The sequence below is a fragment of the Haematobia irritans genome, chromosome 4 (assembly GCF_050003625.1).
Source record: "Haematobia irritans isolate KBUSLIRL chromosome 4, ASM5000362v1, whole genome shotgun sequence".
NCBI lineage: Eukaryota > Metazoa > Arthropoda > Insecta > Diptera > Muscidae > Haematobia > Haematobia irritans.
In genome coordinates, this window is record NC_134400.1 from 194,919,958 (window position 1) to 194,943,902 (window position 23,945).

A 23,945-nucleotide genomic window follows, 5' to 3' on the forward strand; every position below is an offset into this window, starting at 1 on the left:
CATAGAAATCAAATTTTACAGACTTTTCTATAGAAAAAAAAATTTTGAAAAAGTTTGCTATAGAAAACAAAAATGTTGACAAATTATTCTATAGAAATAAAATGTTGACAAAATTTTCTATAGAAATAACATTTTGACAAAACTTTATATAGAAATAAAATTTTGACAAAATATTCTATAGAAATAAAATTTTGACAAAATATTCTATGAATAAAATTTTAACAACATTTTCTATAGAAATAATATTTTGATAAAATTTTTATAGAAATAACATTTTGACAAAATTTCCTGTAGAAATAAAATTGTGACAAAATTTCCTATAAAAATAAATTTTTGACAAAATTTCCTATAGAAATAAAATTTTGACAAAATTTTCTATTTTAATAAAATTTTAATAAAATTTTTGCTAATGAAATAAAATTTTAATAAAAATTTCTATAGAAATAAAATTTTGCCAAAATTTTACAAAGAACTAAAATTTTAGACAAAATTTTCTATAGAAATAAAATTTTGATAAAATTTTCTATAGAAATAACAGTTTGACAAAATTTTCTATAGCAATAACATTTTGACAAAATTTCCCAAAGAAATAAAATTTTAGATAAAATTTTCTATAGAAATAAAATTTCATTTGTTGTTTTGATCTCAGCTTTAAAACCATTGTGTTGACTAAACTATAAGAGTAGCTTTACCAACAGAGGAAAAGAATGTTTGTCAAATTTATTTGGGCAAAGCCTTATAGACTGCAAGACGGTTGGATGAACGCACGTTTCGGAATTACCACATTCCTCATCAGCATCCTCTACTTGCAGCAAAACTATCAACCAATTATCAGAATAAATTCAGGCAGTTCGCTAAACCCATGGTGAACCACACTTGAACCTTCCGAAAAAAGGCCGTAAAATAAGCCGGCTATGGCTTATGCCGAAATAAATTCATATAAACATTTCTCTTTTACTTTGCCACCATCAAATCATCGATTTGAGTGCAGTTGGTTGGGTTTATTTTGAGCGTGCTTCTTCTTTTTTTCATTCGTTTTGTTTTGTTATTGTTGGTTTTTTTTCTTTAATCATTGTTGTTGTTTTTTTGATTTCAGCTTAAAAAAATTTTGAAAAATTTGCTATAGAAAAAAAATGTTGACAAATTTTTCTATAGAAATAAAATTTTGCCAAAATTTTCTATAGAAATAAAATTTTCATAAAATTTTCCATAGAAATAACATTTTGACAAAACTTTATAGAGAAATAAAATTTTGACAAAATTTTCTATAGAAATAAAATTTTGACAAAATTTTCTATAGAAATAAAATTTTGACAAAATATTCTAATTAATAAAATTTTAACAAAATTTTCTATAGAATTTTTTATAGAAATACAATTTTGACAAAATTTCCTATAGGAATAAAATGTTGACAAAATTTTCTATAGTAGTAAAATTTTGATAAAATTTTTTGCTATAGAAATAAAATTTTGATAAAATTTTCTATAGAAATAACAGTTTGACAAATAGAAATAAAATTTTGCCAAAATTTTCTATAGAAATAAAATGTTGACAAAATTTTCCAAAGAAATAAAATTTTAGAAAAAATTTTCTATAGAAATAAAATTTTGACAAAATTTTCCAAAGAAATAAAATTTTAGACAAAATTTTCCAAAGAAATAAAATTTTAGACAAAATTTTCTATACAAATAAAATTTTGACAAAATTTTCCAAAGAAATAAAATTTTAGACAAAATTTTCTATATAAATAAAATTTTGCCAAATTTTTTTGGAATTCAAATTTTTACAAAATTTTCTATAGAAATAAAATTTTGACATTTTCTTTCGGTTGAGATAAGTGATTTTTTGTTTGGAGTCGAAAATTTGAATATTGCGTCGCTGCGTAATTCAAAGGTTTTATTCCAAACCCGATTACACGAGTTCCACTTCTATCGTCACTAATACTCTTCATTTTAGGCTCGATTACATCGTTGTTTGGGTTTCGTGTTGTTGGCTCTCTTCTCGCAAAATTGTTGGCAATCTACAAACAGCTCTCGCCGGGTAAAGACGGTGTATTTTGTTCGTTCCTTAAGGTGGGTCTAGTGTGTGCGTGTAAGTCTCTCTCTCTCTCAACCAAACAAATAACAAGAAAATATACAATAAACAAAGCTACGAAAAAATAATTAAAATTATTCTATGTATAGTAAAATAATTTATATAAAAAAAATTATAATTAAATCTATAAAGTGTCCATAACAATGAGTGAAGAAGATATGTGTAGTCTGTCAAGAAAATGTCCTTTTAGTGAAGTGTTGCTTATTTTGTGGATGCATTTCAACAACCCTTATTGATTTTCTTGTGAACCTTACCCTCTTTCGGGGTTGCTTAGCCTAGTCCTGCAGCTATACAAAGTGTATGTTAAGAAAAAGCATGGTCGCTTACACGATAACTATAGTGTATGCAATCTACACAAAAAGTTACCATGTGTATGTGTGTGTTTGTTTACTGTGAAATGTCATGGCGTTAAAAAAAAAAGAAAAAACAAATACAACAAAAATCATTATTCTAAATTGGCAATATTTAAAAAATACCTTTGCAAAATATCGTATATGAGAAATCGAAATGAGAATCTTTATATCCTTTTGGTGTATATACATACTATATCAAAGTAAATACACATTTACTATACATATAACTGTATCATCATCGGTTTGTATATGAATGAAAATATCCCATGGCTATTGTGGGAATACATTTCAAGGATACATTCAATTGAATCGTCTGTGATACTTACACACACACACACACATATTCACAAAAGAGGATGCTTACCACGGTTGCCATTCGTGTCGAATATAATCTACCCAAATTTGAAGAAAATTTTACCAAAAATCTACCAAATTAAAAAAAAATATTTTGAAGTCAAAATTTTATATCTATAGAAAATTTTTGCAAAATTTTATTTCTATAGAAAATTTTTGCAAAATTTTATTTCTATAGAAAATTTTTGCAATTTTTTTTCTCTCGGAAAATTTTGCAAAATTTTATTTCTATAGAAAATTTTGTCAAAATTGTATTTCCATAGAAAATTTTGTCAAAATTTTATTTCTATAGAAAATTTTGTCAAAATTTTATTTCTATAGAAAATTTTGTCTAAATTTTATTTCTATAGAAAATTTTTGCAAAATTTTATTTCTATAGAAAATTTTCACAAAATTATATTTCTATACAAAATTTTGTCTAAATTTTATTTCTATAGAAAATTTTGTCTAAATTTTATTTATATACAAAAATTTTTCCAAATTTATGTAGAAAATTTTTGCAAACTTCTATTTCTATAGAAAATTCTCACAAAATTATATTTCTATACAAAATTTTGTCAAATTTTTATTACTATAGAAAATTTTATCAAAATTTTGTTACTATACATATGTTTGTCAAATTTTTATTACTATAGAAAATTTTGTCAAGATTTGATTTCTATAGAAAATTTTGTCTAAATTTTAATACTATAGAAAATTTTTGCACAATTTTATTTCTATAGAAAATTTTGACAAAATTTGATTTCTATAGAAAATTTTGTCTCAATTTTGTTACTATACAAAATTTTGTCTAAATTTTATTTCTATAGAAAATTTTGTCAAGATTTGATTGCTATAGAAAATGTTATATAAATTTTAATACTATAGAAAATTTTTGCAAAATTTTACTTCTATAGAAAAGTTTGTCAAAATTTGATTTCTGTAGAAGATTTTGTTAAAATTGTATTTCTATAGAAAATTTTGTCAAAATTTTATTTCGGCATAATCCGGCTATCAATATAAAACCTTTTTCGGAGGGTTCAAGTGTGGTTTTTGTTGGGTTTAATAAACTGCCTGAATTTATTCTGATAATTGGTTGATAGTTTTGCAGCAAGCAGAGGATGCTGATGAGGAATGTGGTAATTCCGAAACGTGCGTCCATCCAACCATCTTGCAGTCTATAGGGCTTTGCCCAAATAAATTTGACAAACATTCTTTTCCTCTGTTGGTTAAGCTACACTTGTAGTTTAGTCAATGTATGGTTTTAAGCTGCAATAAAAAATAACAACAATGCTTAAAGAACAAAACCAACAATAACAAAACAAAAAAAAAATTATTCCTATAGAAATTTTTTGAAAAATTTGTTTTTTTTTTTGTATAGAAAATTTTGTCAAACGTTTATTATTATAGTATATTCAAATATATATATTTGAATTCTATAAAAATTTTGTCAAAATTTGATTTATATAGAAAATTTTTGCAAAATTTTATTTCGATAGAAAATTTTTTCCAAATTTATGTAGAAAATTTTTGCAAAATTTTACTTCTATAAAAAATGTTCACAAAATTATATTTCTATAGAAAATTTTGTCAAAATTTGATTTTTATAGAAAATATTATCAAAATTTTGTCAAATTTTTATTACTATAAAAAATTATGTCGAAATTTTATTTCTATAGAAAATTTTCTATACAAAATTTTGTCTAAATTTTATTTCTATTGAATATTTTGTCAAGATTTGATTTCTATAGAAAATTTTGTCTAAATTTTAATACTATAGAAAATTTTTGCAAAATTTTATTTTTATAGAAAATTTTGACAAAATTTGATTTCTATGGAAAATTTTTTTCAAAATTTTATTGTTATAGAAAATTTTGTCAAAATTTTATTTCTATAGAAAATTTTTTCAAATTTTGATTCATGTAGAAAATTTTTGCAAAATTTTATTTCTATAGAAAATTTTCACAAAATTATATTTCTATACAAAATTTTGTCAAAATTTTATTTCTATAAAAAATTTTGTCAAAATTTTATTGCTATAGAAAATTTTGTCAAAATTTTGTTACTATACAAAACTTTGTCAAATTTTTATTACTATAGAAAATTTTGTGAAAAATTTTATTTCTATAGAAATTTTTTTTCAAAATTTTATTACTATAGAAAATTTAGTAAAATTTTTACTACTATTGAAAATTTTGTCAAAATTTGATTTCTACGATTTTCGGCAGAATTGTACCAACTGTGGCAACCGTGATGCTTACTCAATTGCATGTATACATCAGGGTTGCCATTTTGGTCCGTTCGGGCCAAAACTGGTCCAAAAGATTATTAAATTTTAAATTTGGTCGGATGGTCGGACCAAATGGAATTTTGTTTATTTTGGTCCATTTTCGTCAAATATTTCAAAATTTGTAAAATTTTGACAAAATTTTCTGTAGAAATGAAATTTTTTACAGAAATAAACTTTGTATAGATAACAAATTATGCAAAAAATTTTAAAAAGAAATAAAATTTTGCGATAAATTTCTATAGAAATAAAATTTTGGTTAATTTTCTATAGAAATAAAATTTTGGTTAATTTTCTATAGAAATAAAATTTTGGCTAAATTTTCTATGGAAAAAAATTGGCTAAATTTTCTGTAGAAATAAAATTTTGGCTAAATTTTCTATGAAAAAAAAATTGGCTAAATTTTCAATAGAAATGGACTTTTGACAAAATTTTACATAGAAATAATATTTTGACAAAATTTCTTATAGAAATAAAATTTTGAAAAAAAAAATTTCTTTGGAAATAAAATTTTGAAAAAAATTTTCTTTGGAAATAAAATTTTTACAAATTTTTCTATAGAAATAAAATTTAAAAAAAAATCTATACAAAAAAAATTGACAACGTTTTGACAAAATTTTTATAGAAATAAAATTTTTACAAAATTTTCTTTGGAAATAAAATTTTGCTAAATTTTCAACCGTGATGCTTACTCAATTGCATGTATACATCAGGGTTGCCAATCGGGCCAAAACTGGTCCAAAAAATTATTAAATTTTAAATTTGGTCCGATGGAATTTCGTTTATTTTGGTCCATTTTCGTCAAATATTTCAAAATTTTTAAAATTTTGACAAAATTTTCTGTAGAAATAAAATATTGACAAAAGTTTCTATAGAATAAAATTTTAACAAAATTTTCTACAGAAATGAAATTTTTTACAGAAATAAACTTTGTATAGATAACAAATTATGCAAAAAATTTTAAAAAGAAATAAAATTTTGCGATAACTTTCTATAGAAATAAAATTTTGGCTAAATTTTCTATGGAAAAAAATTGGCTAAATTTTCTATGGGGAAAAAATTGGCTAAATTTTCTATAGAAACAAAATTTTGGCTAAATTTTACATAGAAATAAAATTTTGACAAAATTTTGAAAATTTTCTTTGGAAATAAAATTTTGAAAACAAATTTCTTTGGAAATAACATTTTGACAAATTATTCTTTAGAAATAAAATTAAAAAAAGAAAAAATTCTATAAAAAATTGACAAAGTTTTGACAAAATTTTCTATAGAAATAAAATTTTTACAAAATTTTCTTTGGAAATAAAATGTTGCTAAATTTTCTACAGAAATAAGATTTTGAGAAAACTGCCATTTTGGTCCGATTGGGCCAAAAGTGGTCCAAAAAATTATTAAATTTTAAATTTGGTCCGATGGTCGGACCAAATGGAATTACGTTTAGTTTGGTCCATTTACGTCAAATATTTCAAAATTTTTAAAATTTTGACAAAATTTTCTGTAGAAATAAATTTTTGACAAAAGTTTCTATCGAATAAAATTTTAATAAAATTTTTTATAAAAATGAAATTTTTTACAGAAGTAAACTTTGTATATAAAGGGTGATTTGTTAAGAGCTTGATAACTTTTTTTTAAAAAAAAACGCATAAAATTTGCAAAATCTCATCGGTTCTTTATTTGAAACGTTAGATTGGTCCATGACATTTACTTTTTGAAGATAATTTCATTTAAATGTTGACCGCGGCTGCGTCTTAGGTGGTCCATTCGGAAAGTCCAATTTGGGCAACTTTTTCGAGCATTTCGGCCGGAATAGCCCGAATTTCTTCGGAAATGTTGTCTTCCAAAGCTGGAATAGTTGCTGGCTTATTTCTGTAGACTTTAGACTTGACGTAGCCCCACAAAAAATAGTCTAAAGGCGTCAAATCGCATGATCTTGGTGGCCAACTTACCGGTCCATTTCTTGAGATGATTTGTTCTCCGAAGTTTTCCCTCAAAATGGCCATAGAATCGCGAGCTGTGTGGCATGTAGCGCCATCTTGTTGAAACCACATGTCAACCAAGTTCAGTTCTTCCATTTTTGGCAACAAAAAGTTTGTTAGCATCGAACGATAGCGATCGCCATTCACCGTAACGTTGCGTCCAACAGCATCTTTGAAAAAATACGGTCCAATGATTCCACCAGCGTACAAACCACACCAAACAGTGCATTTTTCGGGATGCATGGGCAGTTCTTGAACGGCTTCTGGTTGCTCTTCACTCCAAATGCGGCAATTTTGCTTATTTACGTAGCCATTCAACCAGAAATGAGCCTCATCGCTGAACAAAATTTGTCGATAAAAAAGCGGATTTTCTGCCAACTTTTCTAGGGCCCATTCACTGAAAATTCGACGTTGTGGCTCGTTAGTAAGTCTATTCATGATGAAATGTCAAAGCATACTGAGCATCTTTCTCTTTGACACCATGTCTGAAATCCCACGTGATCTGTCAAATACTAATGCATGAAAATCCTAACCTCAAAAGAATCACCCTTTATAACAAATTATGCAAATTTCCTATAGAAATAAAATTTTGACACAATTCTCTATAAAAAAAAAATTTGAGAAAATTTTCTATAAAAATAAAATTTTGACAAAATATTCTATAGAAATAAAATTTTGAAAAACATTTTCTCTAAAAATAAAATTTTGACAAAATCGTGTATATAAATAAAATTTTGACAAAATATTCTATAGAAATAAATTTTTAACAAAATTTTCGATAGAAATAAAATTTTGACAAAATCGTGTATAGAAATATAATTAGACAACATTTTCTATAGAAATAAAATTTTCTATAGAAATAAAATGTTGACAAAATTTTCTATAAAAATAAATAGAAATAAAAATTTGACATAATTTTCTATCGAAGTAAAATTTTTGAATCAATTTTAACTCTTAAATTATATTAATTTAATTTGAAAAAATGGTCCGCTGGTACGAATTTTGGTCCAATTTTGGCAACATATTGGTCTAAAATAAAAATTCATTGTGGCAACGCTGGTATACATCCATGTGTAAGCATGTCTGTGTAAGTGTTCTTGTGACATTCTGTGTGTACTGCCAGTGAGTGATGTGTGAGAGTGGCTGCATATGCATTTGCGTATGATAAAAATAATTCTCTAAAGGATAAAACATTAACAACATTAAGTTTATATAGATATATAAACACAAAATGGCGAATGATGTCAAAGGAGCAATTTATATGAAATCATCAGTGGATAGTTAAGTTTGTGATATCATGTAAGAAATAAATAACAATCGCCTAAAGCCGGTTGAAACTTACGATTGTGTATATCCTCACCATTGATGAGTTTCATTAAAAACTAAATTTAAGTGAGTGATGCTTTGCGAGTTTGATAAAACGAACAAAAAAAAATATAATGAGATATGATTAAAGCCTTTCCAATAAGGGGCGTTAAAATGTGTGTGTTTTTTTAGATAAACAATCGGTTTCATAATGAATCAAATATAATAGATTCATTTGAAAACTTTTCGTCGTCGTCGGCTTCATAATATATAGAATTTCAGGGGGGTTTAATGACAGATTATCTCCTAAGCAGATCAGTTCGAGCAGTATGCTTCCCGAAGATAAATCTAAAAACAAGTAAGGAAAGTCTAAAGTCGGGCGGGGCCGATACCATATTACATCCGTCAAATGTGTTGGGGGCTATATATAAAGGTTTGTCCCAAATACATACATTTAAATATCACTAGATTTGGACAGAATTTGATAGACTTCTACAAAATCTATAGACTCAAAATTTAAGGCGGCTAATGCACTAGGGTGGAACACAATGTTAGTTAAAAAATATGGGAACATTTAAATCTGAATCAATTTTAAGGAAATTTCGCAAAAGTTATATTTATGATTTATCGCTCGATATATATGTATTAGAAGTTTAGGAAAATTAGAGTAATTTTTACAACTTTTCGACTAAGCAGTGGCGATTTTACAAGAAAATGTTGGTATTTTGACCATTTTTGTCGAAATCAGAAAAACATATATAAGGGAGCTATATCTAAATCTGAACCGATTTCAACCAAATTTGGCACGCATAGCTACAATGCTAATTCTACTTCCTGTGCAAAATTTCAACTAAATCGGACTTAAAAATTGGCCTCTGTGGTCATATGAGTGTAAATCGGGCGAAAGCTATATATGGGAGATATATCTAAATCTGAACCGATTTCAACCAAATTTGGCACGCATAGCAACAATGCTAATTCTACTCCCTGTGCAAAATTTCAACTAAATCGGAGTTAAAAATTGGCCTCTGTGGTCATATGAGTGTAAATCGGGCGAAAGCTATATATGGGAGATATATCTAAATCTGAACCGATTTCAACCAAATTTGGCACGCATAGCTACAATGCCAATTCTACTCCCTGTGCAAAATTTCAACTAAATCGGAGCACACAATTGGCCTCTGTGGTCATATGAGTGTAAATCGGGCGAAAGCTATATATGGGAGATATATCTAAATCTGAACCGATTTCAACCAAATTTGGCACGCATAGCAACAATGCTAATTCTACTCCCTGTGCAAAATTTCAACTAAATCGGAGTTAAAAATTGGCCTCTGTGGTCATATGAGTGTAAATCGGGCGAAAGCTATATATGGGAGATATATCTAAATCTGAACCGATTTCAACCAAATTTGGCACTCATAGCTACAATGATAATTCTACTCCCTGTGCAAAATTTCAACCAAATTGGGGTAAAACTCTGGCTTCTGGGGCCATATAAGTCCATATCGGGCGAAATATATATATATGGGAGCTATATCTAAATCTGAACCGATTTCTTCCAAAATCAATAGGGATCTATTCTGAGCCAAAACACATACTTGTGCCAAATTTGAAGTCGATTGGACTAAAACTGCGACCCAGACTTTGATTACAAAAATGTGTTCACGGACAGACATCGCTATATCGACTTAGGAGCCCACCCTGAGCATTTTTGTCAAAAACACCATGTGTCTATCTCGTCTCCTTCTGGGTGTTGCAAACATATGCACTAACTTATAATACCCTGTTCCACAGTGTTGCGCAGGGTATAACAAGTATATACGGCCGTAAGTTCGGCCAGGCCGAATCTTATGTACCCTCCACCATGGATTGCGTAGAAACTTCTACGAAAGACTGTCATCCACAAATTTCAACTCACATGGTTGTTAAATATCATATACTACCACCACGTACCAAATTTCAACCAGATCGGATGAATTTTGCTCCTCCAAAAGGCACCGGAGGTCAAATCTGGGGATCGGTTTATATGGGAGCTATATATTATTATGGACTGATAGGAACCAATTCCTGCATGGTTGTTGGATACCCTATAATAACATCACGTACCAAATTTCAACCGAATGAGAAGAATTTTGCTCTTCCAAGGTGCTCCGGAGGTCAAATCTGGGGATCAGTTTATATGGGGCCTATATAGAATTATGGACCGATATCGACCAATTTTTGCATGGGTATTTGAGGCCATATATTAACATCACGTACCAAATTTCAACTGAATCAGATGAATTTTGGTCTTCCAAGAGGCTCCGGAGGTCAAATGTGGTGATAGGTTTATATGGGGGCTATATATAATTATGGACCGATATAGACCAATTTACATGGTTGTTAGAGACCATAAACTAACACCATGTACCACATTTCAGCCGGATCGGATGAAATTTTCTTCTCTTAGAGGCTCCGCAAGCCAAATCGTGGGATCGGTTTATATGGGGGCTATATATAATTATGGACCGATGTGAACCAATTTTTGCATGGTTGTTAGAGACCATATACTAACACCATGTACCAAATTTCAGCCGGATCGGATGAATTTTGCTTCTCTTAGAGGCTTCGCAAGCCAAATCGGGGGATCGGTTTATATGGGGGCTATATATAATTATGGACCGATATGGACCAATTTTTGCATGGTTGTTAGAGACCATATACTAACACCATGTACCAAATTTCAGCCGGATCGGATGAATTTTGCTTCTCTTAGAGGCTTCGCAAGCCAAATCGGGGGATCGGTTTATATGGGGGCTATATATAATTATGGACCGATATGGACCAATTTTTGCATGGTTGTTAGAGACTATATACTAACACCATGTACCAAATTTCAGCCGGATCGGATGAATTTTGCTTCTCTTAGAGGCCTCGCAAGCCAAATTTGGGGGTCCGTTTATATGGGGGCTATACGTAAAAGTGGACCGATATGGCCCATTTACAATACCATCCGACCTACATCAATAACCACTACTTGTGCCAAGTTTCAAGTCGATAGCTTGTTTCGTTCGGAAGTTAGCGTGATTAAAAAAAAACAATTGTTCTGGTCAGAGCATGGATTGAACCCACGACCCATTGCATGCAAGGCAGACATGCTAACCACTGCTTCACGTGGCCAACAAATGTATGTTTCTGTTAAATAATGTTATGTTTGCATGGGCTCGTGGGCGCTGCAAACTATGCTATATATAAATGTAACTTATAACGATAATTGTCTACTGGTGACTGTAACAGCTACGTAGCCCAGTGGATAATGTGTTGGGCTACAAACTGTATAGTCCTCGGTTCAATTTTATAAATTAAAAAATTTATAAAATTGAATAATTTCTTCAACATTATTTGTAAAGGGTGGTTAAAATTTCAAGGGCCGATGTTGATTTTGAATAAAACACAAACTATTTAGGAAATTATTGTAATTTTATTTTATTATGATATATTGGTATTACTCAATTATGTATGGAACAAAATATCGGCTAAATGGGCGCCGCGACCTCGGTGGCACACCTTCATCTGACGGTCCAAATTTTCGATGACGCTGAGGCATAATGGAGGTTCTATGTCGTTAATGTGCCGAATTATCTCATCCTTTAGCTCTTGAATTGTTGCTGACTTATCGACGTACACTTTTTCTTTCAAAAAAAACCAAAGAAAAAAGTCCAACGGTGTCAAATCACATGATCTTGGCGGCCAATTCACATCGCCATTACGTGAGAAAACACGGCCATTGAATTTGTTGCGTAAAAGAGCCATTGTTTCGTTAGCTGTGTGGCAAGTGGCACCGTCCTGCTGAAACCACATATCGTCCACATCCATATCTTCCAACTCCGGCCATAAAAAGTTCGTTATCATCTCACGATAGCGAACACCATTCACAGTAACTGCCTGACCGGCCTCATTTTGGAAAAAATACGGCCCGATGATGCCGCCAGCCCATAAACCGTACGATTGTACATTGGGTACATTGGTTTTTCGACAATCACTCTTGGATTCTCATTCGCCCAAATGCGGCAATTCTGTTTATTGACGAATCCACTGAGGTGAAAATGTGTCTCATCACTGAAGATAATTGTCTTCGAAAATTGATCATCCACTGTTGCCATTTCTTGGAACCATTTAACACGTTGTTGGATTGTGTATCTCTCCATGGTTCAAATTGAGTAAGTCTGAAATAGAGAAATGTCAAATAAAATTCGGAAAAAACTTAGGTGTGGTTCACATTCAACATCGGCCCTTACAATTTAACCACCATTTATTACAGAAAAGGTGCCAAGAACTAAAAATTTTCGTGCAAGTGAAAATTATGTAAGGGAATGAGTACAATCTTCTTTGGGGAAAATTCTTCCAAGCATATAATATTTTTGGGCTCAAAATTCTTCCAAACATATAATATGTTCACATAAAACAAACATATTAATGTTTAGGCAGTATCCAATAATATATATGCTTCCTGCAAAATATGTTTGGAACATATGTTAGAGAAGCGTTTTTTGATTGAGGGTGTAGTAATACAACGTATATCAGTATTTTCAGGTAGCTATTACAGACATATTCTCTATTCAATAATGCTCTGTTGCACAAATTTGATAAGATTCCATTGTATCGACTTAATCTAACAACCATTTTATTTAGTTGAATTATTTGGAAAATTTGCCTTTTATGAATACAAACAAAAACAAAAGCAAACTATTATCTACATTTATTGATTATTTGTTCTTATCTACTTCAGATAAGTATATTCAAGTGCTGTCAGTCGTCATAATGATAAAGCACTTCCCCTTTATATGCAATCGGAAATATTGTTTAAATCTGGCATAAAGGTTCCTTATCTTAACAACCGCTTTTTCTGGTGCAAATTAAACAAATTTCGTATTTTTTTGATATTGAACCCTTATGGAGTTTCATTTATTATTTGTGTAATGTATTTAGTCCATACGAAAGGCATATCACTACCCCATCATATACCATCATAAATATGAAAGAATATGCAACATAAAGAAAATCGGATTTACACAATATTAAGGAAAAAAATTCACTAAAATAAAGAAATTTTAATTAAAAGAAAGTCCCTAACATATTTCATGTTTCAACAAATGTTTCCTTCAAATTTAGAACACAAAATCTTTGAAATTTACGTCCCTTCGTTAAGGTATGTCTTTGAAGTAAGGAAAAATTTCCTTAAAGTAAAGAAAAATATTTCTGACAAACTGCTCAAGTTGAAATGGTTTCATTTAATTTTTTTGTGTATCGGAACTTTTATGGTTTTAGTTCAAGCTCATTTTTCAATATGTGCATGTTTTCTACCACTGAGGCGTGGACTCAATAAAATTTGACCTACACTTTTCGACTCATTTCAGGAGTCATTTTCGTTAACTTTTTGGATGCAATGCAACAACCACTAGTACCAAAAATAATCCACCAAAGTTTTAAGAAACAATGTACCAATTTAAAAATTTAATTTCTATAGACAATTTTGTCAAATTTTATTGTTTCTATAGAAAATTTTGTCAAATTTTATTTCCACAGAACATTTTATCCAAATATTGTTTCTATAGAAAATTTTGTCAAAATTTTATTTCTATAGAAAATTTTGTCAAAATTTTATTTCTATAGAAAATATTTCCAAATTTTATTTTATTTATAATTATTTTATTTTATTTCTGCAGAAAATTTTATATCTGTGAAATTTTTGTAAATTGTAATTTTATTTCTATAAAAAAAAAAAAATTTTCCAAATTTTATTTCTATAGAAAGTTTTTGACAATTTCTATAGAAAATTTTGTAAAAACTTTATTTCTATAGAAAGTTTTGTCAAAATTTAATTTCTATAGAAAATTTTGTCAAAATTTTATTTCTATAGATTTTTTTTAATTTTATTTATAAAGAAATTTTTGTCAAAATTTTATTTCTATAGAAATTTTTCCCAAATTTTATTTTATTTATTATTATTTTATTTCTGCAGAAAATTTATTTTTGCGAAAATTTTTTAATTTGTAATTTTATTTCTATAGAAAATTTTGTAAAAATTTCATTTTTATTGGATCTTTTGACAAATTTTAATTTCTATCAAAAATTCGTCAAATTGTTATTTGTATCGAAAAATTTCTCAAAATTTTTTTTCTATAGAAAATTTTGTCAAAATTTTATTTCTATAGAAAATTTGGAAAATATTTTTTCTATCGAAAATTTGGCAAAATTCTATTTCTACGGGATCGTTTGACAGATCTTTATGTCTATAGAAAATTTTATCAAAATTTTATTTCTATTTATTATTTCTATTTCCCAAATTTTATTTTATTTATTATTATTTTATTTCTGCAGAAAAATTTATTCTGCGAAAATTTTGTAAATTGTAGTTTTCTCTCTATAGAAAATTTTTTAAAAGTTTCATTTCTATTGGATCTTTTGACAAATTTTAATTTCTATCACAAATTCGTCAAATTGTTATTTGTATCGAAAAATGTGTCTAAGATATTTTTTCTATCGAAAATTTTGCCAAAATTTTATTTCTATAGAAAATTTGGAAAATATTTTTTCTATCGAAAATTCGGCAAAATTTTATTTCTACGGGATCGTTTGACAGATTGTTATGTCTATAGAAAATTTTATCAATATTTTATTTCTATAGAAAATGTTCCCAAATTTTATTTTATTTATTATTATTTTATGTTATTTATGCAGAAAAATTTATTTCTGTGAAAATTTTGTAAATTGTAATTTTATTTCTATCGAAAATTTTGTCAAAATTTTATTTCTATTGGATCTTTTGACAAATTTTAATTTCTATCGAAAACTTGTCAAATTGTTATTGTATCGAAAATTTTGTCAAGATTTTATTGCTATCGTAAATATTGTCAAAATTTTATATCTATAGAAAATTTGAAAAAAATTTTCTATCGAAAATTTGGCAAAATTTTATTTCTACGGGATCGTTTGACAAATTTTATTATTCCTATAGAAAATTTTATTTCTATAGAAAATTTTGTTAAAATTTTATTTCTATAGAAAATATTGTTAAAATTTTATTTCTATAGATTTTTTTTTAATTTTATTTCTAAATTTTATTTTATTTATTATTAATTATTTCGGCAGAAAATTTATTTCCGTGAAAATATTGTAAATTGTAATTTTATTTCTATAGAAAATTTTGTAAAAATTTCATTTATATTGGATCTATTGGCAAATTTTAATTTCTATCAAAAATTCGTCAAGTTGTTATTTGTATCGAAAAATTTGCCAAAATTTTTTTTCTATCGAAAATTTTGTCAAAATTTTATTTCTATAGAAAATTTGGAAAATATTTTTTTCTATCGAAAATTCGGCAAAATTTTATTTCTACGGGATCGTTTGACAGATTTTTATGTCTATAGAAAATTTTATCAAAATTTTATTTCTTTAGAAAATTTTCCAAAATTTTATTTAATTTATTAATTTTTTATTTTATTTATGCAGAAAATTTTATTTCTGTGAAAATTCTGTAAAATGTAATTTTATTTTTATCGAAAATATTGTCAAAATTTTATTTCTATAGAAAATAAAATAAAAAAAAATAAAATATTCTATAGAAATTTTGTCAACATTTGTTTCCTGTCGAAAATTTTGTCAAAATTTTATTTCTATCGAAAATTTTTTCAAAATTTTATTTTTGTTGGATCTTTTGACAAATTTTAATCTCTATCGAAAATTTGTCAAATTGTATCAAAAAATTTTCCAAAATTTTTTTCTATCGAAAATTTTGTCAAAATTTTATTTCTATCGAAAATTTTGTACAATTTTATTTCTTTAGAAAATTTTGACAAAATTTTATTTCTGTAGAAAAGTTGGAAAATATGTTTTTCTATCGAAAATTCGGCAAAATTTTATTTCTACGGGATCGTTTGACAAATTTTAGAAAATTTTGTCAAAATTTTATTTCTATAGAAAAACTTCTCAAATTTTATTTTATTTATTATTATTTTATTTATGCAGAAAATATTATTTCTGCGAAAATTTTGTAAATTGTAATTTTATTTCTATAGAAAATTTTAACAAAACTTTTTTTCTATAGAAATTTTGTCAACATTTGTTTCCTGTCGAACATTTTGTCAAAATTTTTATTTCTATTGGATCTTTTGACAAATTTTTATTTCTACCGAAAATTTGTCAAATTGCTATTTGTATCGAAAAATTTGCCAAAATTTTTTTCTATCGAAAATTTTGTCAAAACTTTATTTCTATAGAAATGTTATCAAGATTTTTTCCCTGTCGAAAATTGTGTCAAAACTTTATTTATATAGAAAATTTTGTCAACATTTTATTTCTATTGGATCTTTTGGCAACTTTTAGTTTCTATAGAAAATTTGTCAAATTGTTATTTGTATCGAAAAATTTATCAAAATTTTGTTCTATCGAAAGTTTTGTTTTATTTCTATAGAAAATTTTGTCAAGATTTTATTTCTATAGAAATTTTTTTCAAAACTTTATTTCTATTGAATTTTTGTCAACATTTTGTCCAAATTGTATTTCTATCGAAAATTTTGCCAAAATTTTTTTTTTATTGGATCTTTTAACAACTTTTAATTTCTATAGAAAATTTGTCAAACTGTTATTTGTATCGAAAAATTTGTAAAATTTTTTTTCTATAGAAAATTTTGTCAAAGTTTTAATTCTATAGAAAATTTTGTCAAAATTTTATTTCTATCGAAAATTTGGAAAATATTTTTTTCAATAGAAAATACGGCAAAATTTTATTTGTACGGGATCGTTTGACAAATATTTATTTCTATAGAAAATTTGTCCAATTTAATTTGTATCGAAAATTTGTCGAATTTTTATTTCTATCACTGCAAAAAACGCAACAAAATTGTATGGTCATGAAAAAAGGAACATGCTTCGCCCAACCAAGCTATAATCTCAAATTCTATCATATGAATAATAGCACATATGTATTGTCGTATTTAGTTTCCATTTTAGTTTCTTCTTAGTAAAAACAAGTATATACGGCCGTAAGTTCGGCCAGGCCGAATCTTATGTACCCTCCACCATGGATTGCATAGAAACTTTTACTAGAGACAGCCATCCACAATCGAATTACTTGGGTTGCGGTAACACTTGCCGATGGCAAGGTATCTTAAAACTTCTTAACACCGTTTTCTCAATTGTAAGTTAGTCCATAAACCAAAAACAAAGCCGATTAAATACGTAAATAATTCAGTTTGGCAAAATTTTCTATAGAAATAACATTTTGACAAAATTTTCTACAGAAATAAAATTTTAACAAAATTTCTATAGAAAAAAAAATTTGACAAAATTTTCTACAGAAATAAAATTTTAACAAAATTTCTATAGAAATTAAATTTTGACAAAAATTTCGACAGGGAAAAAATGTTGACAAAATTTCTATAGAAATAAAATTTTTACAAAATTTTCTATAGAAGTAAAATTTTGACAAATTTTCGAAAACAATCAAATCTTGACAAAATTTTCGATAGAAAAAAAATTGACAAATTTTTTGATACAAATAACAATTTAATAAATTTTCGATAGAAATTAAAATTTGTCAAAAGATCCAATAGAAATAAAATGTTGACTAAATTTTCGATAGCAATAAAATTTTGACAAAATTTACGATAGAAATACAATCTTGACAAAATTTTGACAAAATTTCTATAGAAATAAAGTTCTGACAAAATTTTCTATAGAAATAAAATCTTAACAAAATTTTCTATAGAATAAAACAAACCATGGATTGCATAGAAACTTGTACTAAAGACTGTCATCCACAATCGAATTACTTGACCGGATCTGTTGAAATTTGCTTCTCTTTGAGTCTCAGCAAGCCAAAACTGGGGATCGGTTTATATGGAGGCTATATATAATTATGGACCAATTTTTGCATGGTTGTTGTAGACCATATACTAATACCATGTTTTGCATGGTTGTTAGAGACCGTATACCAACATCATGTACCAAATTTAAGCCGAATCGGATGAAATTTGCATCTCTTAGAGGCTGCGCAAGCCAAATTTGGGGATCGGTTTATATGGCGGCGATATATAATTATGGATCAATGTGAACCAATTTTTGCATGGTTGTTAGAGACCATATACCAACACCATTTACCAAATTTCAGCCGAATCGGATGAAATTTTCTTCTCTTAAATAGACAAAGTTAATATACCCCCAATGGGCCATATCGGTCCACTTTTACGTATAGCCCCCATATAAACGGACCCCCAAATTTGGCTTGCGATTGCTCTAAGAGAAGCAAATTTCATCCGATTCGGCTGAAATTTGGTATATGGTGTTAGAATATGGTCTCTAACAACCATGCAAAAATTGGTCCACATCGGTCCACTTTTACGTATAACCCCCATATAAACGGACCCCCAATTTTGGCTTGCGAAGAGAGAAGCAAATTTCATCCGATTCGGCTGAAATTTGGTACATGGTGTCAGCATATGATCTCTAACAACCATGCAAAAATTGGTCCACATCGGTCCATAATTATATATAGCCCCCATATAAACCGATCCCCCGATTCGGCTTGCGGAGCCTCTAAGAGAAGCAAATGTCATCCGATCCGGCTGAAATTTGGTACATGGTGTAAGTATATGGTCTCTAACGACTATGCAAAAATTGGTACACATCGGTCAATAATTATATATAGCCCCCATATAAACCGATCCCCCGATTTGGCTTGCGGAGCCTCTAAGAGAAGCAAATTTGATCCGATCCGGCTGAAATTTGGTACGTGATGTTAATATATGGCCTCAAAAACCCATGCAAAAATTGGTCGAAATCGGTCCATAATTATATATAGCCCCCATATAAACCGATCCCCAGATTTGACCTCCGGAGCCCCTTGGAAGAGCAAAATTAATCCGAATCGGTTGAAATTTGGTACGTGATGTTAGTATATGATATCCAAAAACCATGCAGGAATTGGTTCGTATCAGTCCATAATTATATATAGCCCCCATATAAACCGATCCCCAGATTTGGAGAAGCAAAATTCATCCGATCTGGTTGAAATTTGATACGTGGTGGTAGTTTATGATATTTAACAGCCATGCCAAAAGTGGTCCAGATCAGTTCATAATCATATATAGCCCCCATATAAACCGATCCAGAGATTTGGTTTTGGAGCCTCTTGGAGGAGCAAATTTCATCCGAGTCAGTTGAAATTTGGTACAATGTGCTATTATATGACTGTTAGTATAGCCCTCAGATATATCGATCCCCAATCACACAAAACTTGGTCCATATCAAGTTCATAATTGTATATAGCCCCCATATAAGCGACCCACATATTTCAATTCCGCCTCTCTACCACGTATAGACTAAGTCACAATTTAGAAAACAATGTAAGAACACCCAGAAGAAAGAGCCTTCGAAACTAAAGGAAAAAATTTTCATCAATATAGTTTATCCATTTTATTTCCATTAAGGTAAATTTTTGTGTAAAATAATAAAATTTACTCGGTTCAGTAAAAAAATCCTAAACTGTAAGCAGTTAGGATTAGTTCATTAACTAGAATAAGGCATGGAATTTTACTCATACTATTTTCTTCGCTGGGTATAAGAATTTACTACTGAAAAAGAAAATTTTATTCACCGATAACAAAGCTTTCGTAAAAATAAACAAAAACCGAACTAAAACCAAGTTTCCTCAAAATTAGTAAAATTTCGTATAAAATGATAATTGCGATTTCCTTTATAATAGAAAGTTTTTCATACATACGAACAACACTTGGCATAGAAAAATATTTTAGTTCATTCGTACTAAGAAGTATGCAATCCTTTCAAAACTTAAGGAAACACACTTGTTAGAATATAGGAAATTTTCCTAAATTTCTATTGTCTACCTGTAATCGATACCTGTCATCGTAATCGATGTGTTTGCGCGTGGGTGTAATCGATATATTTGCGCGTCGGTTGTTTTTTAGTTGGAATCGCGTTGTTTTGGTATACGGAGAGATTGTTAAAAAATAATATGGTAAAATAATATAATAAATAACAAATAAAATATATAAAATATTTGTTATTTTAAATTAGTGAGAAAAATTTTCGTTTTTTAAATAAATCTATCAATGTTCGTGATAGTGTATAAAGAAAGAAAACACCAGCAGAATAACAACCCTTTCATTTGCCTTCATTTTGGAATCTTCAATTATCAGGTAATATTCAGTGACGCTAACCTTTTGCAACAAAAATGTTTTATGATTTTTTTATATTTGTAGGTATTGAAATTGTAAAAGGAGGACAAAATCGTTAGGCAGCAACTTATTAAAAGTGAAAAGTACAAGAAGAAGATGAAAAAGTGCGTTTTACAGTTGATAATATCACACGGAAATTGGAAATAGTGGAATAATAAACTAATATTTCAAAGAGATTCGATGCTGTTGATTCTTAATAAATATATTCAATATATTAATAAAGCATGTCTTTTATTGAAGATAAAATTGCTTATAGAAATAAATAAAATTGTATTTAAAAACGAAGGTAAGCAGTTCTAATTATGAAGTAAAAGTTTTACCACAAATGTGTAAGATTTGTCGAAATGAATGAAAAAATTTCAATAAAATCATTCCATATATGAATTCAAATTAGTTAAATTTTTTCATTCTGTAGTATAGTGGTATATAAATATAGGAAAATGTTAACTAATATATGGAATGCATTATTCCTAATTTCTACGAAAATCACATCGTTCAAACAAATAAAAATGTCTTTGGCGCTATACGAAGTTCAACTTTCTTCACAATGAGTTCATTTTAACTTAAAGAAGGGGTCACTTTTTTCTGGGTGAAGTTTTAAGATACCACAACCCAAGTAATGCGATTGTGGATGACAGTCTTTCGTAGAAGTTTCTACGCAATCCATGGTGGAGGGTCCATAAGATTCGGCCTGGCCGAACTTATGGCCGCATATACTTGTTTTATCATTAAATGACCTAACAAAGCTTAAAAAAGTGTAACAAAGCTGAGGTAAAAATGTCCAAACTTGTTTTTCTTTTTGTGCGTGTATGTTTGAAAAAGAAAATATGTTGATATTTCACTAACGTAATGGCAAACATATTATACCACTTATCCTTCGTCCTTCGTATTTACCCAAGCCTATAATACAATAACAATTTTGTTGATATCAATTAAACCCTCACCTTTGTTTGTTCTCCACACCTATAATTCCTGTTTTACCTATATCGTTATTATTAGGATTTGTTTATATTACTAAAGGATATCAAAAACAACACCAAAAACTATTGGCTTGGATAAAAATTAATTTGTTATTTATTACAATGGATATTATCTGGTGTTGGTATTATAATTAACAAGCGGTGTATTCACCCCTAATAACATGCGACATTCGATTAAATTTAATGTGGAGGTCTTTCAGTAAATTAATTCACTAATTGGATGTCTTAATTACGTTAGAGGTTAGAGGTTGCTGATATTATATGGGCAAGTCATAGCGAAGAGTTTGTTTATGTTACCCAACACTCGAAAAGTTTATTTGGACCCAAAGATTTTTTCTTTATTTTTGGTTGATTTTCAAGTAGGATGAATTTCGTAAACGATGGTTAAAAATCCAGAAGTGTCAAAAATCAATATATATATATATATATATATATATATATATATATATATATATATATATATATATATATATATATATATATATATATATATATATATATATATATATATATATATATATATATATATATATATATATATATTATATATATATATATATATATATATATATATATATATATATATATATAAATATATATATATATATATATATATATACACTGAAAAAAAAGCATACTCGATTCCAAAGATTTTGTCTTTACTTTAAAAAATTTTGTATTGATTCCGAGCCAAAGAAGCAGAGAATACAAGTAAGGATACTTTTAAGACACTATTCTCTTTTAAATTTAGGTTTTGTGTACTTGCTTCTAGGAAGCAAATTTTAATTTTTCGCTTTCTCAGCTTTTTTTCTTCATATGCTATCACAGTCTTTAGAAACGAGTTAACGGCAACTTTATTTTCCAAATTAGGACTCGACTTCCAGTAGAAATTATGCTATGTTTGAATTAAAAAGTTCTTTAAAATAAAGTTTTGAAAAACATGTCCTATATTTGAACGATTTTTTGCTTTGTAGTCAAGATGCAAAAAGACAACAAATTTAAAGACAATTTCATTAAATTTAAAGAATTTTTCTGAATTATTAAAGTCAAGTTGACCTTAGCCTATAATTTTTTTCTTTCATGTTAAGATACCCATTTTTAAGGCAAATCACTTAATTATAAGGACAATACGACTTCATTGAAAATTTTATCGACTTTTGGACAAGGAAAATAAGTTTATTTTAGAGAAATGTGTCTTCTATGCTAAGCAAAATTTGTATTCGTATTTTAAAGACATGAAATCTTTGACCTCACGACAATATTTTTTTCAGTGTATATAAGTTAACAACATTCCCATCTCTGCCCACAGTGCATGTGCGGCAGAGTCAGCATAAAATAATTATTTCGCAACATCTACACGCGCAGACTAGCAGACGCTTAGTCTGCAAGAATATATTCCCATGTCACCGGATACCTTTACCTGGAATGCAGTGGGAACTGATGATAGGCGAGCTGGCCAGGTAAAGCAGGTTGGATAAGGGCGGCAGTCTTGGTTTCGCTGCCGTGACGGGTATATCACTAAAATCGCTTAATCTTGTCATTCAAATATAATCCTGTAAACACGTTAATTATCAAATATTGTTTAATTAATATTGTCTAAATATAATCTCGAAAAATTAAATTTAATTGTGTATCTTTATTTCGGCGCAGTTGCTCGCGCCTTCGATATTTTTTTTATGGTAAGCCAAGGAAGAATCCTTAACTTATATATATATATATATATATATATATATATATATATATATATATATATATATATATATATATATATATATATATATATATATATATATATATATATATATATAAGCTTTAAATCTTTAGCTGCTTCCAGAAAAAAAATATGATCACCTCAAACCTGTTTTAAGAGGATAATGTTACAAACAAAAAACTAAATTCTGATTCAATCACGAAATTAATTGATCCAATTAATTTTTATACCTTCCATCATAGGATGGGGGTATATTAACTTAGTCATTCCGTTTGTAACACATCGAAATATTGCTCTAAGACCCCATAAAGTATATATATTCTGGGTCGTGGTGAAATTCTGAGTCGATCTAAGCATGTCCGTCCGTCCGTCCGTCTGTTGATCACGCTAACTTCCGAACGAAACAAGCTATCGACTTGAAACTTGGCACAAGTAGTTGTTATCGATGTAGGTATTGAAAATGGGCCATATCGGTCCACTTTTACGTATAGCCCCCATATAAAGGGACTCTCAGATTTGGATTGTGGAGCCTCTAACAGAAGCATATTTCATCCGATCCGGCAGAAATTTGGTACATGGTGTTGGTATATGATCTCTAACAACCATGCAAACATTGGTCCACATCGGTCCATAATTATATATAGCCCCCATATAAACCGATCCCCAG

General features: G+C 28.2%; 1 protein-coding gene across 1 annotated transcript in view; it reads left to right on the forward strand.

The window, feature by feature from the left end:
• The first annotated feature begins 2,029 nt into the window (after nt 1-2,029).
• LOC142233734 (uncharacterized) overlaps nt 2,030-23,945 on the forward strand; it is an 82,134-nt gene continuing 60,218 nt past the window's right edge. Inside the window, exon 1 of the mRNA XM_075304746.1 lies at nt 2,030-2,072. The gene's annotated coding sequence lies outside the window, so the exon portion shown is untranslated. The remainder of the gene's footprint in view (nt 2,073-23,945) is intronic.